This window comes from Phyllostomus hastatus, unplaced genomic scaffold (genome assembly GCF_019186645.2).
Source record: "Phyllostomus hastatus isolate PE091 unplaced genomic scaffold, TTU_PhHast_1.1 phas_scaffold_1066, whole genome shotgun sequence".
In the NCBI taxonomy this organism is placed as follows: domain Eukaryota; kingdom Metazoa; phylum Chordata; class Mammalia; order Chiroptera; family Phyllostomidae; genus Phyllostomus; species Phyllostomus hastatus.
In genome coordinates this window covers 22,757,871-22,778,266 of record NW_025334004.1, presented here as the reverse complement: position 1 = coordinate 22,778,266, position 20,396 = coordinate 22,757,871, and positions in this window count along the sequence as shown.

Here is a 20,396-nt window from a genome sequence, read left to right as displayed (position 1 = left end):
GAGAGTCCTGCCTAATCCAGTGAATCAAGGATGAGACACAAGCAGCCCTCAGGGGATGTTTGTTTGTTTGTTTGTTTGCTTCTCCCTTGCTTTCTCTTGGTGACTTAGATGCATGTCTATCTTAAATCCTAGTTTCGGAGCTGCGGATAATTGTTTACCCTCTTTGTGTGTATGTGTGTGTGTTTGTGTGAAAAGTTCTCTACAGGAACAGGAGGGCAGGACACCTAGTTGGATTCTCTCAGGAAGGCGTGACGACTACATCCCGTAGTGAACAACTCCCTAAAAGCGTTCTTGCTGATTTCAGAACATATCTTCAGATTAACGTTAAACATGGAAGTGTGTTCAGTGTCCTGGGAATTAAATACAATGATGATACTAGTTTGCAAAGGTTCATTTTGGGTCCAGCTAGAGACCTACTTGACACCTTAACACTGTTCCCCTTTGAGTGATTGCTGAGTGCCATGCACAGTGTTGGGGGCTTTACACCGACCATCTCATTAAAGCCTGCGGCCGAATCCCGTGTAGCAGATACCACTTCTATCCCACTTCATGGATGAGGAAGAGACACTCAGAACAGCTCAGAAATTTGCTCAAGGTCACATAATTAATAGGTTGCAAAGGCTGGATGAAATTCTGGGTCTATGGTGTTCTATCTCCCCTGCCCCCAAACCTTGGCTGCTGTGCTAAGAAAGTCAAAAGCAGAGGGGCAGCCACAGGAGACACCAGCCCTACCCCCCAAGATTCAGGAGGGGCTATTGATAAGAGTAAGCAAAAACGCTGGGCCTGGACTTAGACTGTTCCAGACCGACATCATGGTTCTGATACTTTTTTCCTATGTACTCTTCGAGTTATCTTTTCATCCCTCTAAGCCTCAGCTTCCCCTGCTGCAGAACAGGCTAATACTACTGTAGGAGATGATCTCTGAACACAGCTTCCCACCTGTGTAGGCAGTTGCCATTCCCTGGATCAAGAGGAGAAGTCTATTTCTCTCACTTGGAATACGGGATGGACTTAGCGTTTGTTTGGACCAATAGAATCAGGAGAAAGTGGCATCCTGGGACTTCCAAGCCCATACCTGAAGCTTTTGTTTCTTATCCCTAGGAGCCCAAACTCCATGCCATAAGAAGTCTGGGTGAGAGTGGAGAATGATTAGGGAACATGGGGGATGAGTGGTCATCTTGAATGTTCAAGTCCCAACCAAGTTCCCAGCAAAATGCAGCCTCATGAAAAACTCTAAGCAAAGCCAGCAGAAGAATCAGCCCAGCTGAACCACAGAAGTGTGAGAAATAACATATATCATCATTGTAAGCCATTACATTTGGGGGTGTTTGTTATGCAGCAATGGATGACTAACATACTTATCTCCATGGGTTGTTTCGAAGGTTAATAACCTAATGTGTTTAAAAGTGCAAACACCTAGAACAGTGCTTAGCATTCATGCATTCAGAATGTGTTTACTGAGCAAGTGCTTGGTGCCCGGCACTGTTTGAGGCAGTTGGGATGCTGAGGAGACAAAGTCCCTGCCCTCTTGGAGTTTATACTGGGAGTAGAGGAATAATACATATGCAAAAATAAATGCTCTAATGCCAAGTACTGATTACTGCTGTGAAGAGTTGCTGCCTAGCAACCCTGCATTGTTTGTGTGCTCTGCTGACCGCCTTGGTTCCTGGGCCCTCCGTTCACTGGAGGACAGTGAAGTAGGGGGGAAGGGAGAGCCTGAGAGACAGCGGCCTGTTTTAGATGGTGTGGACCCCGCTGGGTGGGAGATCTGGGCAGACATCTGAGTGATAGGAAGCGGGGAGCCCTCCCCAGTGAGCCCATGGCTCCTAGAGCTTGCACGCATCCCCACAGTGCACTTCAACTATTTGTCTTCAGCTTGCCTTTCCTCGTTGACCAAGAGCTCTCATGGGCAGATGGAGGACATTTCTCAATGGAACCTTCTGTGGTTTGGGCAGCGGTTGACACTCAGTAGGTACTCAGGGAACCTTCACTGACTGACTGTATGAATGGATGGCGTGGCCTCCCACTACTTACCCTGCGGCTAAAGTCACTGAACTAAGGACAGCAGCTACCCTCTGCAGGAGACATGCAGAACGGCCCGGCTCAGTGCTTCGCAAATAAGTTTGTTGATGACTCACCTATTATGTGACCCCACCCCCCACCCCCCGGCCAGCCTGAGGAAGCCCTGCCTTACTGGGGCTGGGTCTCTGGGAAACAGTCACCTTCCTCTCGCACACATCTGGGCTGAAACCTTCATAACCGTCACTAGAAGGGAAATACCTACCTACACACACCTACACCTCCAGGAGCTGAGCCCCCACAGAGCCCACTGAGGTGCCAGGGAGGATGTCTAGGGATGGGGGGCCTGGGCTCCGACTCCTCCTTCACCCAGAAGCCAAAGCGCAAGTTCCAGAGAAAGCTCAGTGGGAAGGAAGCTCGATGGAGGGGAGCTTTCTCGCTGGCCAAGAACCCCAGATCCCTGCGCCCTGCTCCCTGCATCACTGAAAACAGCCTCCCAGCCTGAAAACAACACGTCCTGTGTCCAAGGCAGCACCTTGGATGGGCACAGCCACCGGCCAGCAGGGTGTGTGTCCCCTTCTACCCTTCCCTCCAAATCCTCTCTGTTCTTCTAGGGGCCAGACGTGTCCTCTGAGCACCTTCCACCAAGGGGCCTTGCGCTTTGCTGCTCTGGGAGAGAAAGCTCATCACGGGCCTTCCCTGATGGAGCCCTCTCTCTCTCTCCCCCTCCTCCCCGCCTCTCCTCCAGCTGCTCCTGGTTCAAGCTGCTGCCTGCCCCGGCTAATAATGCCTTGTCACGCAGCGACAGAATTACGGTCTCACACTGGTTTCACATGTCACAAATAATCGCGCTCCTTGCGCATCATATTGAAGTTGTCAGGACTCTCTTACGCCTGTAATTTGTGTGAGTTGATCATACTTTGGTAAATCAGCAGGTCACGACCCGTGCCCTTTAGCCCCAGTGGCTGGCTGAGAACGACCTACAAATCTCGTGACAGGGACAACAGAGAGGGTATGAACTGTGCAATTGCTCTTGTCTATCAGCTGCCACAGGAAAGCGCCCTTTCTTTTCGCCCTCGCTTTGCACGGGCTAACGTGGCACCTCAGGTCATCCTGTCTTAATTTCTTCACATCTGTTTCCTCCCACCCTCTACATTTTTTAAAGCACTTTTGGATCTTTCTAACGTTTTTTTTTTCTTTGCCACAAGACATTTTGGTGCCAAACCCAAGTGTCTTTCTTCCATGTGTTTTAAATAAAAACCTCCAGTGCCTGTGATCAAGCCAGGAGACCTCACCCTGTGTCCAGACGCACTGAATCGTGTTTCCCTCTCGCGCTAGCAATGGTTAAATCCCCCTGGCAGCTTTATGAGCTCCTTCGCTAACACTTTATTGGGTAACACGTCCACAAATAGTGTTCCTGAGCCTTTGTTTTCATTAAGGTACAACATGTATCGTCAAGTTCATTTAATTCACTGCTTCAGATTTTATACACAGCATTGCTGACCGAGACCTTCAGTAACTAATACTGGAAAGAGAGTAATGAAGTTCAAGCAGCTTTTATTAACTGAGATCTTCAATAACTGGCTTCTAAAAAAAAAAGTCCGTGAAAAAGAAGCAAGATGACCAAGTTCGGGCCAGACTGAAGCTCGGCAGACACAATGGAGTGACATTAAGAACAATGTGGTTTTGCATGAGCCTCTCTCCAGGGGAGCTATTGCGTGTGAGGTGGCCAGAGAGCGGTTAGCCCTCAGCTTGATTTAAGAGAGAGACCGTGGTGTGAATGTGGACTTGGAGGTCCAATCTGGTGGCTTCCCTTTCTTTGGTAAGCTACCCCACCACTGCCAAGAAGTGACAACGGGCTGGAAACTACGGAGGCAGAAGGCGACATTGGCTTCCCACCCTTAGATGCCAGGGAGTACAGACCACGCCATCCGCTGGTGCAACCAACCGCAGGTGTAAGGGCGGCAGGAGAAATGGAAACCAAATGAGCAAAACCAGCAGTTCGCACAGTGCAAGACAAGTGTGTTTAATTTCTGAAGCATCCACTGAGGGCACGTGGACTGAGGATAATTAGCAGCACACGCAAACAAACAAGAGTGGCTGTGGAGGACACAGCATTGACTTGTTCCACTGTGTTGGTCCCTTTACCGCTCAGCTCAGTTGTTTGGTTCAAACACCGGTAATGATTCCTAGCACTGGAAGGCATTTCACTGTTGATTTGATTTACCAGAGAGTGGGCCAGGAATGGGGTGGGGCAAGAAAACGGAGTGTTTGGGGCACACCTATAAAACCTCAAAGACTATGTACAAGGCAAGTTCAATGTGAATGCAAATGGTCATAGGTTCTAGATTTACCTTTTAACTCTCTTTCCTAAAAGAGTTGAGTGGAAAAGGTAGTCAGACAGGAATTCAAATCCCAGCACTACCTCCAACCAGCCTGGTGACCTTGGCCAATTATCTCGACTCTCTGGGTCTGAGTTTCCTCATCTGCACAGTGTTAGTCCCATGGTAGGTGCTGAGCATATCTTAATTTTGTCTCAGTCCCGATTCTCACCTGTGAGCAAAGTAGCCTGATGGCTAACACAAGCAGAAGAGGAATTTATGAGGAAGATCTTGGGTGGCTCACGGAGTCTACAGGACAACTGGAGAGCTGGAACCAAGAGTGGCTGAAGAACAAAGAAAATGGCTGAGGTCATGCCTTGGGCATTATCTGGGTATAATGTTACCCTGGGACCCCACTACTGCTGGCCATTCGATGCCACCACTCTGCTCCTCTGCTCCAGGCTTCTCTAGGGACCTCTGCTTTGCTCCTCCCTGATGCAGATTCCCAGGCAGCACCTCTGAATGACCAACCCCAGGTCACCCAGCCATGACTGAGCTGCCGGAGGACGGGAAGAGATCGTATCTTTAGAACCTTGAAAGACACTCACCATGACTCAGTGAATTCTTAGTCAAGTACTCTCTCTATTCTCATTCTCTGCATGGAGCTGGGGGAGAGAGGAACTCCAGTTGTAGCTTTTACTGCAAGCCACTTTAACACAGTACGCGTGCTGGTTTCCTTGTCAACAGAGGAAGGGGGAAAATCTAAGGCAAGTGGTGTGACGGGCTCGTCCAAAACCACTTAGAGTACAAGCGACGGTGTTTGGCATGAAAACCTGTGCATCTCCAGTCCCCGTTAAGTGGCGTCCATACTGGCTCATGGGGTGATGATGGAAAAACTGCAGAGGAAGGGCTAGAACTATGACTTCCCACAGGAGCTGAGAGCACAGGCTACCAAGCGCAAAGTCGTATCTGTCACACTGTGAGACACAGCTCTCACAAAGTGCCTTGGCTGGGGAAGCAAAATGGCGACTTGGCCAAGTTTATGAATAGAAAGAAAATGAAAAAAGTGTCTGGAACGTACCGTTGCACACTTCATTATAGAGTGGTCATGTTCTAGGCACTAGGCTAAGTGCCTTTGTGGCATTATTTTACTTAACAGTCAAAATAAATCAGTGTCATAGCCATTACTGTCCCCCTCGCACAAATGGGGACGGCAGGATCCAGAGGTGAAGAGCTTGTGAAAATCACACGGACGTGGCACAAACCCTGGGCCCCTGGGCCCCTGGGCCCCGCCTTCAGAGCAGGACATGCCCCCAGAGGTCTCTGGGTGGCGGCGGCGCCCAGAAAGACACGGGAATCTGAGGACACGGTATCACGGGTAGTTAAGAAATGCCTGATGATCTCATAATCTCCAAACTGGCATTGTTTGGGCTGAGGGATCAAGAGACAAAAAGCTGAGGAATATTTCATGATCTGGAAACTTTCAGTTCCTTTAATATGAAAATGCTCGACATAAAGTATTAAAGATGTAAGGACTCAGAGGTTGCAGGAGGCCAAAGGAAGATTAAGAGCTTCTTTCCCCAAATGAAGTGCACAGTGTATCCATTACAGGGCCCGGAGATTTCCCCTCCCCTCCCCCCCCAACCCTCTCCACTTAATAGAGAAAACACTGAAAACTTTGAAGAAATGCGTTCTTTGTTCTTTAAGTTCCATGATTAATTAGGTATAAGCCATGTTTCAAAACGTTTCGTCATTTATTTGTAATTCTCCCCAGAGCGTGTACAGTAACTTGGCTCAGAACACAGAGATTACATTGCAAATGCTACTCATATGCTGAAACTTTTTATGTTTCCTTCCCTTCCCTTCTCTGCTTTCCCCTCTAATAGTGGAGTCCGAGAACAAAGCTGGATTTGACCCGAGAGCACAGCCTGCTCTGTACGGATCTCTTCGGCCTATCAGGAACTCTCAGGAGGGGGCCCGGAACTGGAGACAGCCAGGGGGCAGCCTTGTACCCACACATGGACGGACCCTCAGCGTGGCTCCAGCCCCCCAAGTCAAGCAAAGATGTGCATTTGCTCCAAGACCATCTTCATTTCTCCATTTTCATCCCCCTCTCCCTCGCCAAGACTAGCCCCCAAGTATAAACTACTGAGCGATGTATGTACTGGTTACCATGTGGAATCCAATTGTGAGGCTCGTACTCAACCCTCGGAGCTTCATTATTCTTGTCTGTAAAACATGGGTGATACTAACTTCAGTCCATTCGGTCCATCCCAGGACTGAGTAACATTTAGTACAGCGCCTCATTCAGAGTGTGCGCTCCGTGCGTGTTCGTGGTGATTTGTATTATGGTCAGTCTGGCCACACACACCCCCCCACCCCAGACACACGCACACACAGAGGCTGCTCCTTCTTGCCTCCTACCAGACTCACTCCTGAGGCAGCCCCTGACTTCGGACTAGCTTTGTGTTCGTATCTCTGCTCCCTTCACTCTTGTCCAAAAGAATCCTCCTTTTCCCAAACTCAGATTAAATACCTTCCCCTCCTCCTAGAAGCCTTCACTAGTAGTGCCAGGAAGAGCCAGTTATGTGCTCTGTCCTCCGAGTCCTCCCTTTGCAGGCTGTAGAGCTACTGGAGTACCTTGGTCACTCTGTGTGGTCAAGCCTGGGGCCTGGTCTCGGTAAACTTCATCCGCCTGGACTTTAAACGTGTGTTGGGTGGATCACTAAGCGTACTAGTTTCTGAGGGCTGCCTCAAAGTACTGCGGAGTGGCTTACACGAAAGGATTTTGTGGTCCCACAGTTCTGGAGGCCAGAAGTCCAAGATCAAGGTGTCAGCAGGGTCGGCTCCTTCTCAGAGCTGTGAGGGGCAGTCAGGTTTAGGCCTCCCCTCGCTTCCGGTGCTCGCTGACAATGCTGTTCCTTGACTTGTAGAAGCATCACCCTTTGCAATGCTGCCTTTATCTTCACATGGGCTTCTCCTTGTGTGTGTCTAAGTTCAAATCCGTTCCTTTTACAGGGATACAATTATATTCGATTAAGGCACACCCTGATGACCTCACCTTAACTCAATCATCTACAAAGACCCTAACTCCAGATAGGGCCACATTCACCAGTTCTGAGGGTTAGGACCTCAACGTCTTGTTTGGATGAACACCGTTCAACCCATAACACATAATTCCCTGTGCCACAGCTACCTCGACTGTGAAACAGAGATAGTAATCATTGGAGTGGGTGGGTAATGACTCTAAGTCTGGGTTTGGAGTCAGGGGATAAGTTCCAGCAGGAACATAGCACCAAGAATTCTGGGAGGGTCTCACCCTAGCAATACCTCAGCCTGTCTTTATCATGAAACTCTGGCTGCTAGTTCTTCAACCTGGCTGCCACTAGAGTTACCTGGGAATCCCAAAGGCAAAAACAAACAAAACAGAAAGAAAAAATAGCGATGCTGGGGGTGGGGAAGGCAAAGCCGGTCTGTCATCAAGCATCATCGTTGTAGGTGCAGCCAAGGCCGAGAACCTCTGTTCTAGACTAAACATGTAAACCACCCTTGTGGTTTTCCCTGGTCTGGCCCAAGAGGCACTTTTTTTTGTTTGTTTGGGGACTTACAGTGTACTCAGGGTGTTTAAATGACTCTTTAAAAATTCAACCAATCTCTTTTGTAGAATTCTCTAAAGAATAAATATGGGATGTTAAAATTCTCCAGATGGCTGAAATTGAGGAGAAATATACTCTCTCTTAAAATATGCAGCCATTGCCTTATTGCTAGACTACTTTTGGTAAAAACTAACTCTCGCCCAAATGGAGAAGTGTAGGTAGGCCAGTCTCACGCAGTGTAAATGCTTTGTAAAGGCTGAGTTGTAAATGTTTTCCCAAGAGGGAAAGATCTTATAAGTGAAGACATCTTTGTCAGCTGTTCCTGGGGTGGTCAGAATACTCCAGGCTTATGTTCACCCTGGCTGAATGGTTCAGCGTGGACTTGGTATATTATTGGTGCCTGGTGTTTCAGCTGGAGGAATGAGCTGAGGTACCAGGGGTAGCATAGTCCCCCCTTATCCGCACAGACATGTCCTAAGATGCCCAGCAGATGCCTGAAACTGCAGATACTACCAAACCCTACATATTCCAGGTTTTTTATATATAAAACTATGACAACATTTAATTAATGACTTAAGTACAGAAAGAGACTAACAATAATAATGAATAACTAATAGTAACATAGAACAATCATAATAACAGACTCTAATAAAAGTTAGGTGAATGTGGTCGTCTGATCATACTGCTCTCACCCTCCTCCTCCTTCTGATGCTGTGACAGATAAAATGCCCACGCCACAGGATGAAGTGAGGTGAGTGACATGGGCACTGGGGCGCCGTGTCTGGCAACTACTGACCTTCTGATGATATGTCAGAAAAAGGGTCAAAAGTAGCCCAGATTTCTTTTTCCCTCACCACAATTTCACGGATGGAAGATCTGTTCTCACCACAGGTCTTAGCAAGCCCAGGATACAATTTCAGTCCTGATTAGGTTGAGCACTATCCCCTTTTTCACTCAAAGGCAGAACCTTATGGCTCCTCTTTGGCGTCCCAGCATTGTCAGCATCACGGCTCTTGCAGCTTGGGGCCATTGTTAAGTAAAATCAGCATGACTTGAACACAAGGGTTCCGTGATGCAGAGACGGTCTCCCTGGTAACCTAGACAGCTAGCTACTCAGTGACTCACAGGCGGGTCGTGTCTGCGGTGTGGACCCACTGGACAAAGGGATGATTCACATCCCGGGCAGGACAGAGCAGGACCAGGAGAGATTTTATCACCCTACTCAGAGTGACACGCAATTTAAACTTATGAATTGATTATTTCTGGAATTTCCCATTTAATTTTCCAACCACAGTTGACCTCTAGTGACTGACACCATGGAAAGCGAAACTGCAGATAGGGGGTACTACTGCAGGCAGACGCCTGGAAAGAGAGGGGTAGTCCTCGGACCGGACTGCCAGTGGGAGAGCAGGAGTCAGTGGTAACAGTAGCAGCTAACACTTGGACGAGTATACTGCACATCTGATGGTCATGGTAGCAATGCCCTTGTCACTACTCGATTTTTATCCCGATGTTCTTACTGCCAACCCCACTGTGAATATTGGGCTCCGTGAATGACTACATTCTTCCTTGTGTCTTAGAAATATAAACACAAGGAGGATTCTTTGGAGATTAACTGCATCTCTATTTGAGGTGTTTTATTAAAGAGCCTAGAAGGACAAGAGATGCCTAAACTGGTGTTTCGATCTTTTGGGGAACGGAGGAGCAGGTGCCTGAGAACAAGTTCTGAGAAATAGCCAAATAACGAGCATACGGCCCCTATAAAGGGACTGGAAAATGACTCATTCTGATCAAATTCAGTTTTCTTATTGCAGAGGGAATTGGAGGAGGAGTAGCAGAAAATAGGATAGTCAATTAGGACTCACTGCACGGAGAGCTGCAGAACCTACACACCCCAGGGATGTAAATGATATCTACAGCCCTGCATCTTCACCGTAACGCACACAGGAACACAAACAATAACTTACCCACTGCCACAAGTTTGCCCTCAGTTTGATTACCCTGATCCTGGCAGAGAGGCTCCAGCAGGTAGGGGAGGAAGGCACAAACTTGGCCTGGTTTGCACGAGTGACACGGGTGACGTTAGGGACCAAGGAGCCCTCTCCTGCCAAGAAGTTGATCTCCAGTATTTATTTGGGTGCAAACCAAAGTCGAAGAATGGGAAAGGAGGTCCTTCATGTAAAAGAAACTCAAAAGCTTTACAGACTGAATTAGGTGTAATCCTTATGGGATCCCTAACAGCTCATAAATAACTTTTAATGAGATTTCCAGCAAGTTAAATAGCACGTGGGGGAAAAGGTATTCTTTTTTATTTTTGTTATTTTGTTTTCAATAAAGCACATACTTCATATCGCTGTTTTCCAAACCCATAACCAAAAAAAGAAGGGGGAACCATTTCAATAAGAAGAGATTAGTACTGAAACTATTTAATTAACTGATAGGGACAGGAAACACTTGAATATGTCATTGAAAATTCTTGACATTGACCACTAATCTATGGAAACTTATAGAGCTGAGTCTAAAGCATGTTCCGGAGTTAAGCAGAGAAATAAATCAAGGTTTGCAAATGTCATTTAAGTTTTCACCTGTCCCACGATTCAAAATTATTGGCTTCCCAATGAAAAGCATATGTTGTGTCCCTTGCCTGGGGAGCAGTAATGAAGTGAGGCAGACACTCTCCAGCTCTCCCTCCCATCGTGCCCCTCTTGATTTCCCATCGAGTGAAAATAATTACTGTATCCTTAAGGGAGCGCTTCCCCGCGTCTGGTCCCCCGATAAGCGCTGCCATGCTGGCTCCCCAGGCCCTGCCCCTCTTCCTTGAGGGACCACGGTTTGATTTATGAGAAAATAGTTGGCAAATTGCGATGTCCATCTTGATGGATGACATCATTTGGACCATTTTGCTGATCATGTATGACTACCTTTTTTTGTTTAGCCTGGTTACAATTGATCCGCAGCTCCAACAGCTGACGAAGCGGGGGGGAAATAGCAATTGCCTGTTCTCGGAGAGGTCACCAAGCAAAAAGAGCTCTGGCCTTTTGTTCCCTGGAAACCCACGAGAGATGCTCAAGCCCCTTACAAAGGGCTCTTGTAGGCGTTACCTTAGACAATCCAAACAAAAGACCCTTAGAGGTAAACGAGGCAGGTAGAGTCCTCCCTATTGGTGAGATGAAAAATGTGAAATTCAGAGAGCCTGAGTGCTTTGCCCAAGGTCACACAGCTGGTCAAAAATCAGGGGTTCAAATCCTGGTCTTTTGACTCTAAAGCTCATTGTTCTTCCCATTGCTCCTCCGTGGAACAGGGCTGCAAGTTTAATGACAAAAACGAGCCCCCTCTGCACTGGGCTATTAAATTCCACCTCCCCCTTCCCAAGTTATTGCTGCAGCTTCCTAGCTCATCTGCTGACTTCTACTATCTTCCTTGCCATCTCTCCTCCTAGACGTCACCAGCGCGGTCATTCTACAAAAACAAACCCAGTTGTGTCGCTGCACTGCTAAGGACTTTAAATGTCCCCCCATGCTTTACAACTGGGCTCTCAAAGCTTCCACCCACCCCCTCTAACAAGAAACTTAGGGAGGTGTGGGGTGGTGCCCAAAGCTGTCCACTTTAAATTTCTTTAAAACCTCACACGTTATCTTAAATTTTAATGTGGATTTTTTATTCCACTTAGTATATCTTTTGGGGGTTTTTAAAATTTAAAAGCAGTGATTTTTCTCGAAAACTCTTTGAGTGCCTTCAATACCCTACAAAGCTGCCTCATCGTTAACCTCTGGCTCTGCGCTCCCCCTCCTGCCCCTTCCCGTGGGAGGAGCTAGGGCCCAGGGGAGCGAGTCCAGGGTTTTGGCACAGACTACAAGGCCCTCGGCAAGCTGGCCCCACCCTCCTCCTGGCCTTATTTCCACCCCTCACTCCCAGATCCTTTACAGGACAGCCACAGCCACCCCGACCTTCCAAACTTCTGCGTCTTTGCACGTGCTGTCCCCTCAGCCCGTAAGCCTCTTCTCCTTGACCTCGAAGGCTCCAGCGTGCATGGTGAGGCTGCGGTGCTATCACCTGCACCTCCTTCGTGGTAGCAGTTAACCCTTTGGAAACTGGTCGTTGAGGGCCCTGCCTGTGTTTCCCCATTAAACTCGGTGCTGTCACCTATCACCTCCATCATCATGTACCAGCGCCCAGTATACTTTGGCAGCAACCAGGCAGGATATAAACGCTTGTGAAATGAATAAAAGATATTAGCACGCTTCCCACCAGGAGATTTGTTTTTAGAAGATAGCCTTATCTCAGTTGCTTATGTTATACAGCTTATAAGAGATTCCACACAATAGTAAAACTCCAGTCTGCCATTTTTGTGTGTGTACCGGTGGCATGCTATTATTCGGTCTTCGTATTCATGCCATAAAGCAGGCAAAGCAAGTCCAGCTGGCTCGGTCCCCTTGCCATAATTTAGGGGTGAAGTCCAGGCACTGGACTTGCACTACCTGGGCTCCAGTCGCCCCCTGCTTGCTCGGTGCGACCTCAGATTCCTCATCTGTAAAAAGAGATGACAATGGTACTATTGAGAGGCAGTATACTGTGGCGAAGGGCAGGAGCCCCAGAAATAACAGCCTAGGTCAGGGGTCAGCAGACTGCTCCCCGCGCACCAAGTCCGGCCCAGCACATGACTGTGCGTGGCCTGGGAACTGAGAATGGTTTTTATCATTTTAAATGTTTTTTTAATCAAAGGATAACATATACATTGTGACATATAAAAATTATATGAAATTCACATTTTAATATCAGTAAAGTTTTACTGGAACACAACCCTGCTCACGTGCTTATACGCTGTCACTGTTTTCGTGCTACAGTTGCTGTGACAGAAACCATTCGGCCCACCAAGCCTCAAATATTTACTATCTGAGTCTTTACAGAAGTTTGCTGACTCCTGACCTAGGTTCAAATCCCACCTCTGCTGCTCATGAGCTCTGTGACCTCGGGAAGAGTAGTTTCCTTCTCTATGCCACAGTCTCCTCCCCTATAAAAATGGAGATAATCCTAATCTCTCCCTGGCCGAGCTTTACGAGATTAATAAAGCGCCGGTCAGGACGCAGTGAGTGTTAGCTAACATGGCCCGCAGGCTAGAAGGTGCCCAGTCAGAGAGTCGGGGTGAGAAGGCGGTGCTGGTGCCAGCTGTGTGGAGACGTCCAACTTGATGTCATCGGAGAGGCTGAGATCCAGGGCGTGAGCCACAGTGAGCTGCAGGAGCAAACTGCGGGCCAAGGGGCAAACGCCTGGGAGAGTCTCAGGGGACACCCGGGACCGTGGCTGGGAGCACAAAGTCGAGTTCCAAATTGGGTTTATATGGGAACAACTAGGGAGCCAGTGAGGAACAAGAAGAGGTGGGACTAGAAGGTCGCAGAAGATGCCCCGGTTCCCACACAGAGCTCCAGGCAAGGGCTGGCTTAAAGGGACAGGAATGTCACTCCCATTTACCGATGAGGAGACAGACTCTTTAGACTGTTTACATGGCTTGCCCAAGGTAATACAACTTATAAATGACTAAATTCAAAATACAAGTGTCCAAACCCCAATTCTGCCAGCTTTCCTACCCAATGTTTCAAGTTCAAATTCTTTGGTGGCCCTCAGGCCATTGAGTCTAAAGGAAACCTCATGCTTCTGTTGCGTTCTTTTGTTTATTTCCAAGGACATAAGTTATAATTTTTTAAAAGCATCAAGTATGAATTCATGTATTTTCACCCTTTCCAGAGTTGGAGTCCCCGTGGCTGGGTGCAGCAGGCTCGGATTTGCAGCAAGGTCTCCGAGGGGACCTCTAGCCCACGGGGGCGTTTTTCTCACATGGTTCAATGACAACCCTGCGAATGGCAAGTTGTTTATGATTTGAGAGTGGCGAGGATCCAAGACGCATTGAAAGAAGTTGGGTGGAAAGCAGGCTAAGAAAAGCAACAAGTAATTCAAGGATCTAGGCCACACATAAAACTATAGGTTTCAATAGAGACTTGGTAAAGACGTCTTTATAATGTCTACAGATTTTCAAAGGAAAAAAAAAGAAGAAAAAAAACAAGAAAACAAAAGGACTGCAGATCCACAGCTTTTATTTATTATTCCTAACAAATGCGATGGCCGGAGAAGCCTGGGCTCAGAAAGGCATCCTCCAAGGGCAGGGGGAAGACAATTCCGCTTTAGAGCCCAGCGCCTCAGAGTGTTTTTTCTGCCCTGTTGCAAGTGGGGATTCTTGTTTATTTGACGATTTTTCTTCCTCGGACATTGTATTTAAACAAGTGTCTCTTTCTGGTCCAGTGTTTCCTCAAATTTATTTATAGAAGGACGTTTGCTTCCCCCTTCTAATCTGTTTTTCATATTTTGGTGAAAGGGATAATATATAAAATTTTACAAGGGTTTAGCTTTCTTTACATTTCCTAACTGCGGGCATCTGGTGTTCCCATTAAGTGAGTGATGTCCATTCATGCCCTTACCCCATCTCTAATTCATGCGAAGGAGCCGTGCAGCCGTTGGAAGAACACACGGCCTTCCGGCGTCTTTTAGAAATGTTCTCTTTTAAAAAGAAATCTAGCTAGCATTCTTTGATTCGTTTTATACGGCTCACGTTTTTAATTTCCAAAGCTTCCCCCATTTAGTCTCTTTCCAAATGGTAAAATACACAGCATTATTATTCTCTGGATTCTGCCCAAAGCAGGCTTTTTTAATGCTATAGGTTTCTCACCAGGACCCATCTCAATTTTAGGCTTTTAGGGCTGAGGAAAGAGTGAGAACACGCAAGCTGACTGCACACAAAGAGGTTCTCGTTATGCATCACAATGACCTTCGAAATACTATATTCCTGTGGAGAGTGTGTCTGGTTGGGTCAGACTTTGGAAGGCTCGAATTAGAGTGTATAACCTCCTGAACGTGATGGAAACCCCAATGTTGGCCACGTTCCTCTGATGTCATCAGCACATTTCATTAAGTGAGAGAAATGCTTGGGTAGGATGCATGGAAATGGACACACAAACACACCCGTATGAGTGCACACACACACGCAGGCAGATGTAATAGTCCAGGCACGGGCCAAGGGTTTCATGCCAATTTCAGAATATTTACCTAGAGAAGACTGGTCTATAAACTCTTTATGAAGCTTTTATTATTGTTATTGGTGATGATAATAATAATAGTTCAATATCGAAGTAGTAGTTTGGGCAGAAACTATTGTTGTTCCTCATTTGATGGGAGTAGAGATGGTCCCCTCAAATGAGGCTTTGGGGAATGGGCATTTTTCTAAGGTGCTGGTACCACAAGTTTCTCCATAAAAGTTCTCTGCATGTTAAAGAGGTACTTACATGTACAATCCATTTAAATTGACAAGCTGACGAATGGCCTGCTCAGGTAATATAGATGACTGTGGGTAAACATATTGGGTGCCATGTATTTTAATGATGTCTAAACAGTCAGATGCTGGTACACCTAGCTGGGAAAGGTCTGTTGAAATTGAACCTGCTTGTTTTCTTCAGGTTCATTCCCAGTAATTTATGAGTTTGGATGTGGTCTGCAGGTTTGTATTTCCTGTGGTGGGCCCGTCCTTGGAGTGGAGTGGAGGCTCTGCTCTGTTCGGCGGGCAAACGAGTCGCCTTGAATTGAAGTGGTTCCTGGAAGGGGTCTTTCTTCATAACAAGTAGGTCCCCCAGAATCAGAGTGAATCACTTACTCTCCTGATGCCTCTGAGACCCACGTGGCCCTCGTGTCTGGTCCTAGGAACAGTCCTTAGCCCAAAAGCAAATGGTTTAATAGATCGACTAGAAATTATGTGATGCAACTTCATATACATAGCATCGCTGGTGCTGTGTTTTTAGCTCAACCTGTGTAACTAAATACATAGCCTTTAGACATAATATCCATCTTACAAGAAATACAGGGGACAAAGAAACAAACTAAACACCACCACAAAGAAGCAACCATACAAATCTAGATGGTGAACATTCCACAGGACCTCTGTCCCGAAATCTTTAGCAGGTAGGGGCATGGGAAGAGGAGATCTTAGATTAAAAATCTTTGAAAACCATAGCAACTAAATACAATGTGCAATCCTGGTTTTGACAGAGGGTTTGACAGTACCTATAGTGGACATTTTGGGATCAATTAAATGTGGCCTGGCTTTTAGAAAAGATTGAATATGGACAAGTGAAGATTGTTGGCAGAAAAAAAAAGTAGATTATGAAAGAGGATGTATAGTATGATTTCATGTTGGTTAAAATAAAAAGCACCCGTGTGTGTGTGTGTGTATATGTGTGTGTAAAATATCTGGAAGATTATACATACACATACTAAATTACACTAATGATCTGGAGGAATGGATGCCTGTATTAGTTTCCTATTGCTGCTGTAACAAATTGTCACAAACTTAGTGGCTTAAAACAACACAAATGTAATACCTCATCATTCTGGAAGTCAAAGGACAGTTTCACTGAGCTGAAATCCAAAGCTCCTTCTGGAAGTGCTAGAGGAGAGTCCATTTTCTTGCTTCCCCAGCCTCTGAGGACCGCCTGCATTCCTTGGCTCGGGGCCCCACATCACTCCAGCCTCCGCTGTCCCCTACTCTTCCGTCCCTCTGCTTTCGTCATCACCTTACCCTCCTGATGCTCACCTTATCTCCTTCTTAAAGTGACCCAGTGGTTACACTTGGCCCACCAGATAATCCAGGATGCTCCCCATCTCAAGATCCTTAGCTTAGTCATAGTTGCAAAGTCCCTTTCACTGTGTAAGTCAGCATATTCACAGCTTCTGGGGATGAGGACATGCATAAGTTTTGGGAAGATGGGGACATTATTTGGCCAATCAAAGCAGGCTTGTGTTTTCTTCAACTTTTTATTGTTGCTTCTCTCTATTTTCCGATTTTATGCAGTCCTGTCCTGGTTCTTTAATATAAAAAGCAACATGTCCTATTTCTCTTCCCACCTGAGAATGCTGCAGGTTTTCCTCGGTGAGTGTTAACTTGTGAGGACCAAAAGCACTGCCCCACAGATAATGGTGCAACAGCACTGGGGAGGGGCCGGACAGGGGAGGGGCCAGTAATGTCCTGCAGGTCCCAGAATGCGTATCAGGAAGCCTTGTTCTGAATTGAATGCGTTACATCCAAAACCAACACCACCACCACCAATGCCAGGCGCTGTCATTGCTTAAGGGCTTCATGAGTGCCACATCCTGTACTCAAAGAATTACCTCCACTCCATGGTATGGATTAATATTTGGGGCCCTCTTTTACAAAAGCAAACCCTAAAACTCAGACAGGAGCTTCCCCAAGGCCACAACTAGTCTGCTACAGAGTCACATTCCAAACCTAAGCTCTCAACTTTTACTCGTATTTTCTCACTGAAGAGCCCTGAAGTAGACATCTCCCTTAACCACAAGCAGAGCATCGGCCTCTCCTAGAGTTAAAACTCAGAGAGTTAAGCTGAAAGAGGTCTTCTCTACCACCAAGCTCAAGATACCCATTGTACAGATGAGAAAATGGAGGCTCAAGACAAAGCAGCTAGTCAGTAGGAGAACCAAGAATAGGACACAAAGCTCCTGGCTTCCTGCCTGCCCAGGGCTCTTTCTCCTGAAGAGCACACACCAATTTTTTGTTTATTTTCCATCTGTCTGGCTGCCAGAAAAATAATCCATCGTCCAAATATTAAAAGAGATGAAAAAACAATGAGATAGCTTGGATTGTATCAACACTTATGACTGGGATGCAAGCTTCTGCATCCAGGAAAGCAGCTCCAACCCAGTGTACCCTTTAATTCCTTCCCTAGGTGGGCAGGTGGGCTGGTGGTCCCAGTTGAAGGGAAGACAATGTTTGCACAGGAGCTGGGTCCCTGATTGACATATTGGATCTGGTACTTCCTACAACCAAAGAAGGTCCCAGTGACTTCCCAGGGGACCAGACACTCCACTACCCATTGATCGCAAGCCATCCTTGTCCTATCCTCATTCCTTCTAGTGTAAAAAGCCCCAGAGGGCAGACAGCTGGGCACCTAGGTGAGGGGAATGGCCTGGGTTTGTAGAGGTCAGGTTACTGGATTCCTTGGTGACTATCCAGTTGGTTCTGGTTTATTTCATCAGATCTGTGGCTCATGCCCAGGGAGCATGAGTCCCGTGACTGGTTCGGTACAAAGATGTTCAAGGATTAGATGAGACATCCCTTCAGCTGAGGTGGGGTCCACTCAAGCTTGTATCTGGCCCCCACTAAACCTCAGTCCTGCTCAAGCCTGCAGTATGACGCTCTGGAGTGGACTGTTGTAAACAGCCCCCCAATGGTCTCCCTGCCCCTCCTGTCTAGAGAAGGCCAGAGCAGCACTCTGAAGATCAGTTTTCACAAAGAGTCCCCCTTTCAAAATCCCTCAATGGCTCCCTCATGCCCATGGGCTACAGGGACAGCTTCTCTATGCCCCCAGCCCAGGCTGTGCACATCAAGCAGGTCAGCTCATTTTCCCTCCAGTGTGACTTCTGATGCTCATAGTCCTGTGATGGTATCGTGGATCCTGACGGCGTCTGATGTGGGGGTATTAGTGCCAATGCCCCAGCCCACAGAAGGCAGCCGGATTCTGCACCAACTCTGCTGATCTTGGAGGCAATGCTGATGGCACCAATGACCCGTCCTCCCAAGGATGCTAAAACATTCAGCACCAAGGATATTGCTGCCTTGGGTGTTTGGTGCCTTCTCTCTATTATCTTCCTATCCTTTCCCTAGCCCTGACCCATTGGCTCTAACTTGTGGCTTCTCAATTCCTCATAAAGCAGACCTCAGGAAGGGGAACAGCCCCCTAGGTTCCCAACAGACCCAGACATGCCTGAATCTTAGAGCAATGACATTCTGCTGTGTTCCGTTCCATGGTGTGAGCCAAGAACTATTTCACTAACAACAATACAACCAACCCACACGTATTCAGGATACCACAGTAAAACAAATTCCTTTAAGACTACACTTCATCATTTTTTTCATTAGCGTTTCTAATGCTTATTCGTTTGTAGCAGATAGCAGGTGTCCAAGGTATAAGAGAAATGTGTGGGCAAAAGCTTAACACTGAGAAGTTTCTTTCAAGTGACTTAATTCTCTCTTCTAAAGATCTGGAAAAGCCCTTTCTTATTTTGTTTTCAGGAAAGAATTTCAGGGTCCTGCAAAGACATAGCTTGACAATGCAACCTGCATTTTGCAAATGGGAAAAATGACTAAGAAATCTCGCGTGACTTTCTAGAGCTCAGGGCTCCAGCCTCCCTTCCCACCTGACCTCCTCCCTGTTCCCATTTTCTGTCCAGAGTTCTGTCCTGCCAAACAGAAACCAACCAGCTGGGCAGAGCTGCGGCCACCACCGGCAGCCCTGTGCAGTCCTTTTTGCCATGTCGCTCACGTGTCGCATGCCGCATGCTTTAGGAATGATGACACAAAACTCAGAGCTTGGCAGAGAGTCCCCCTTTTCAGATATTTTATGTGGGAAAAGAAAAGAAAAGAGGAAAAACATACACAGATCTTTTTCGAAAATCACTTACAATCAGCTGGAAGGTATTCGGTGAACTTTGTTTTACAGCATTTTGTGGCCAGTTACAAATTTGGGTCATGCCCTGCAATCAATCTTTGCCGGGAACTTTCACTGAGCCCATCGGGGGAATTAGAACTAAAACGTTAGAGGCAGGATCAAGAATGCACAGATGAGCTGGAGCAACTTGTGACTGGGATTCTGGACGCGGGATGAAAGAACAGCTGGATAACTCGGGTACAAGCCCCGAACCGGGCTCTCGTCCAATGTCACTCAGAATTAAACCTGGAGCGTGTCTCCTTCCAGCTCTGATGGCACAGAGGCTTCACTGACTAAAGGACCAAGGCCGGATCGTCTCTCTGTGATTATTTAATTGGCTGCAAGGTACAAGAAATAATGGTTACAACATGAAACTCCATTGTGTCTGAGAAAACCGGGGCCACAGCCAAGCCCAAAGAACATTGTATGTCTGACCGGCAAGAATACACCCTCTTTGCCCGGGAAGCTTTAGCGCATTTCTAAAGGAATGAGTGCAATGCTTCCCCCAAAAATCTGGCCAGTGGAAGGGACTCTCTTTAATAAACATTCTTCTTTGTAAAGAACCTGGCATTCGTCTCCAAAAGACAAGAGAGAAGGGACAGGAAGCACCATTTTCATTTTCTTTGGGAGACCACAAAGACGTTTCAAGTTCTGCCCAGAAGCAAGCTATCAAAATGCGGGGATCCTTTTCTCCTCTAGAGAGAATGTTTCTTTGAGAGATTTCACAGCAACGAAAACTGGACGTTACACTCCACCCGCCGAGATTTCCACCAGACTTAAAGGAAGAAGTTCACCCCTTCAATCCCCAAGTCCCAGGGAAGAAAATTTGATCCCAGAGACCGAGATCCTTGCTGACATTCCATGTAGAAGCCACTCCTCTGATTTTTTTTTAGAAGGAAATTTAGGCATACAGCTTT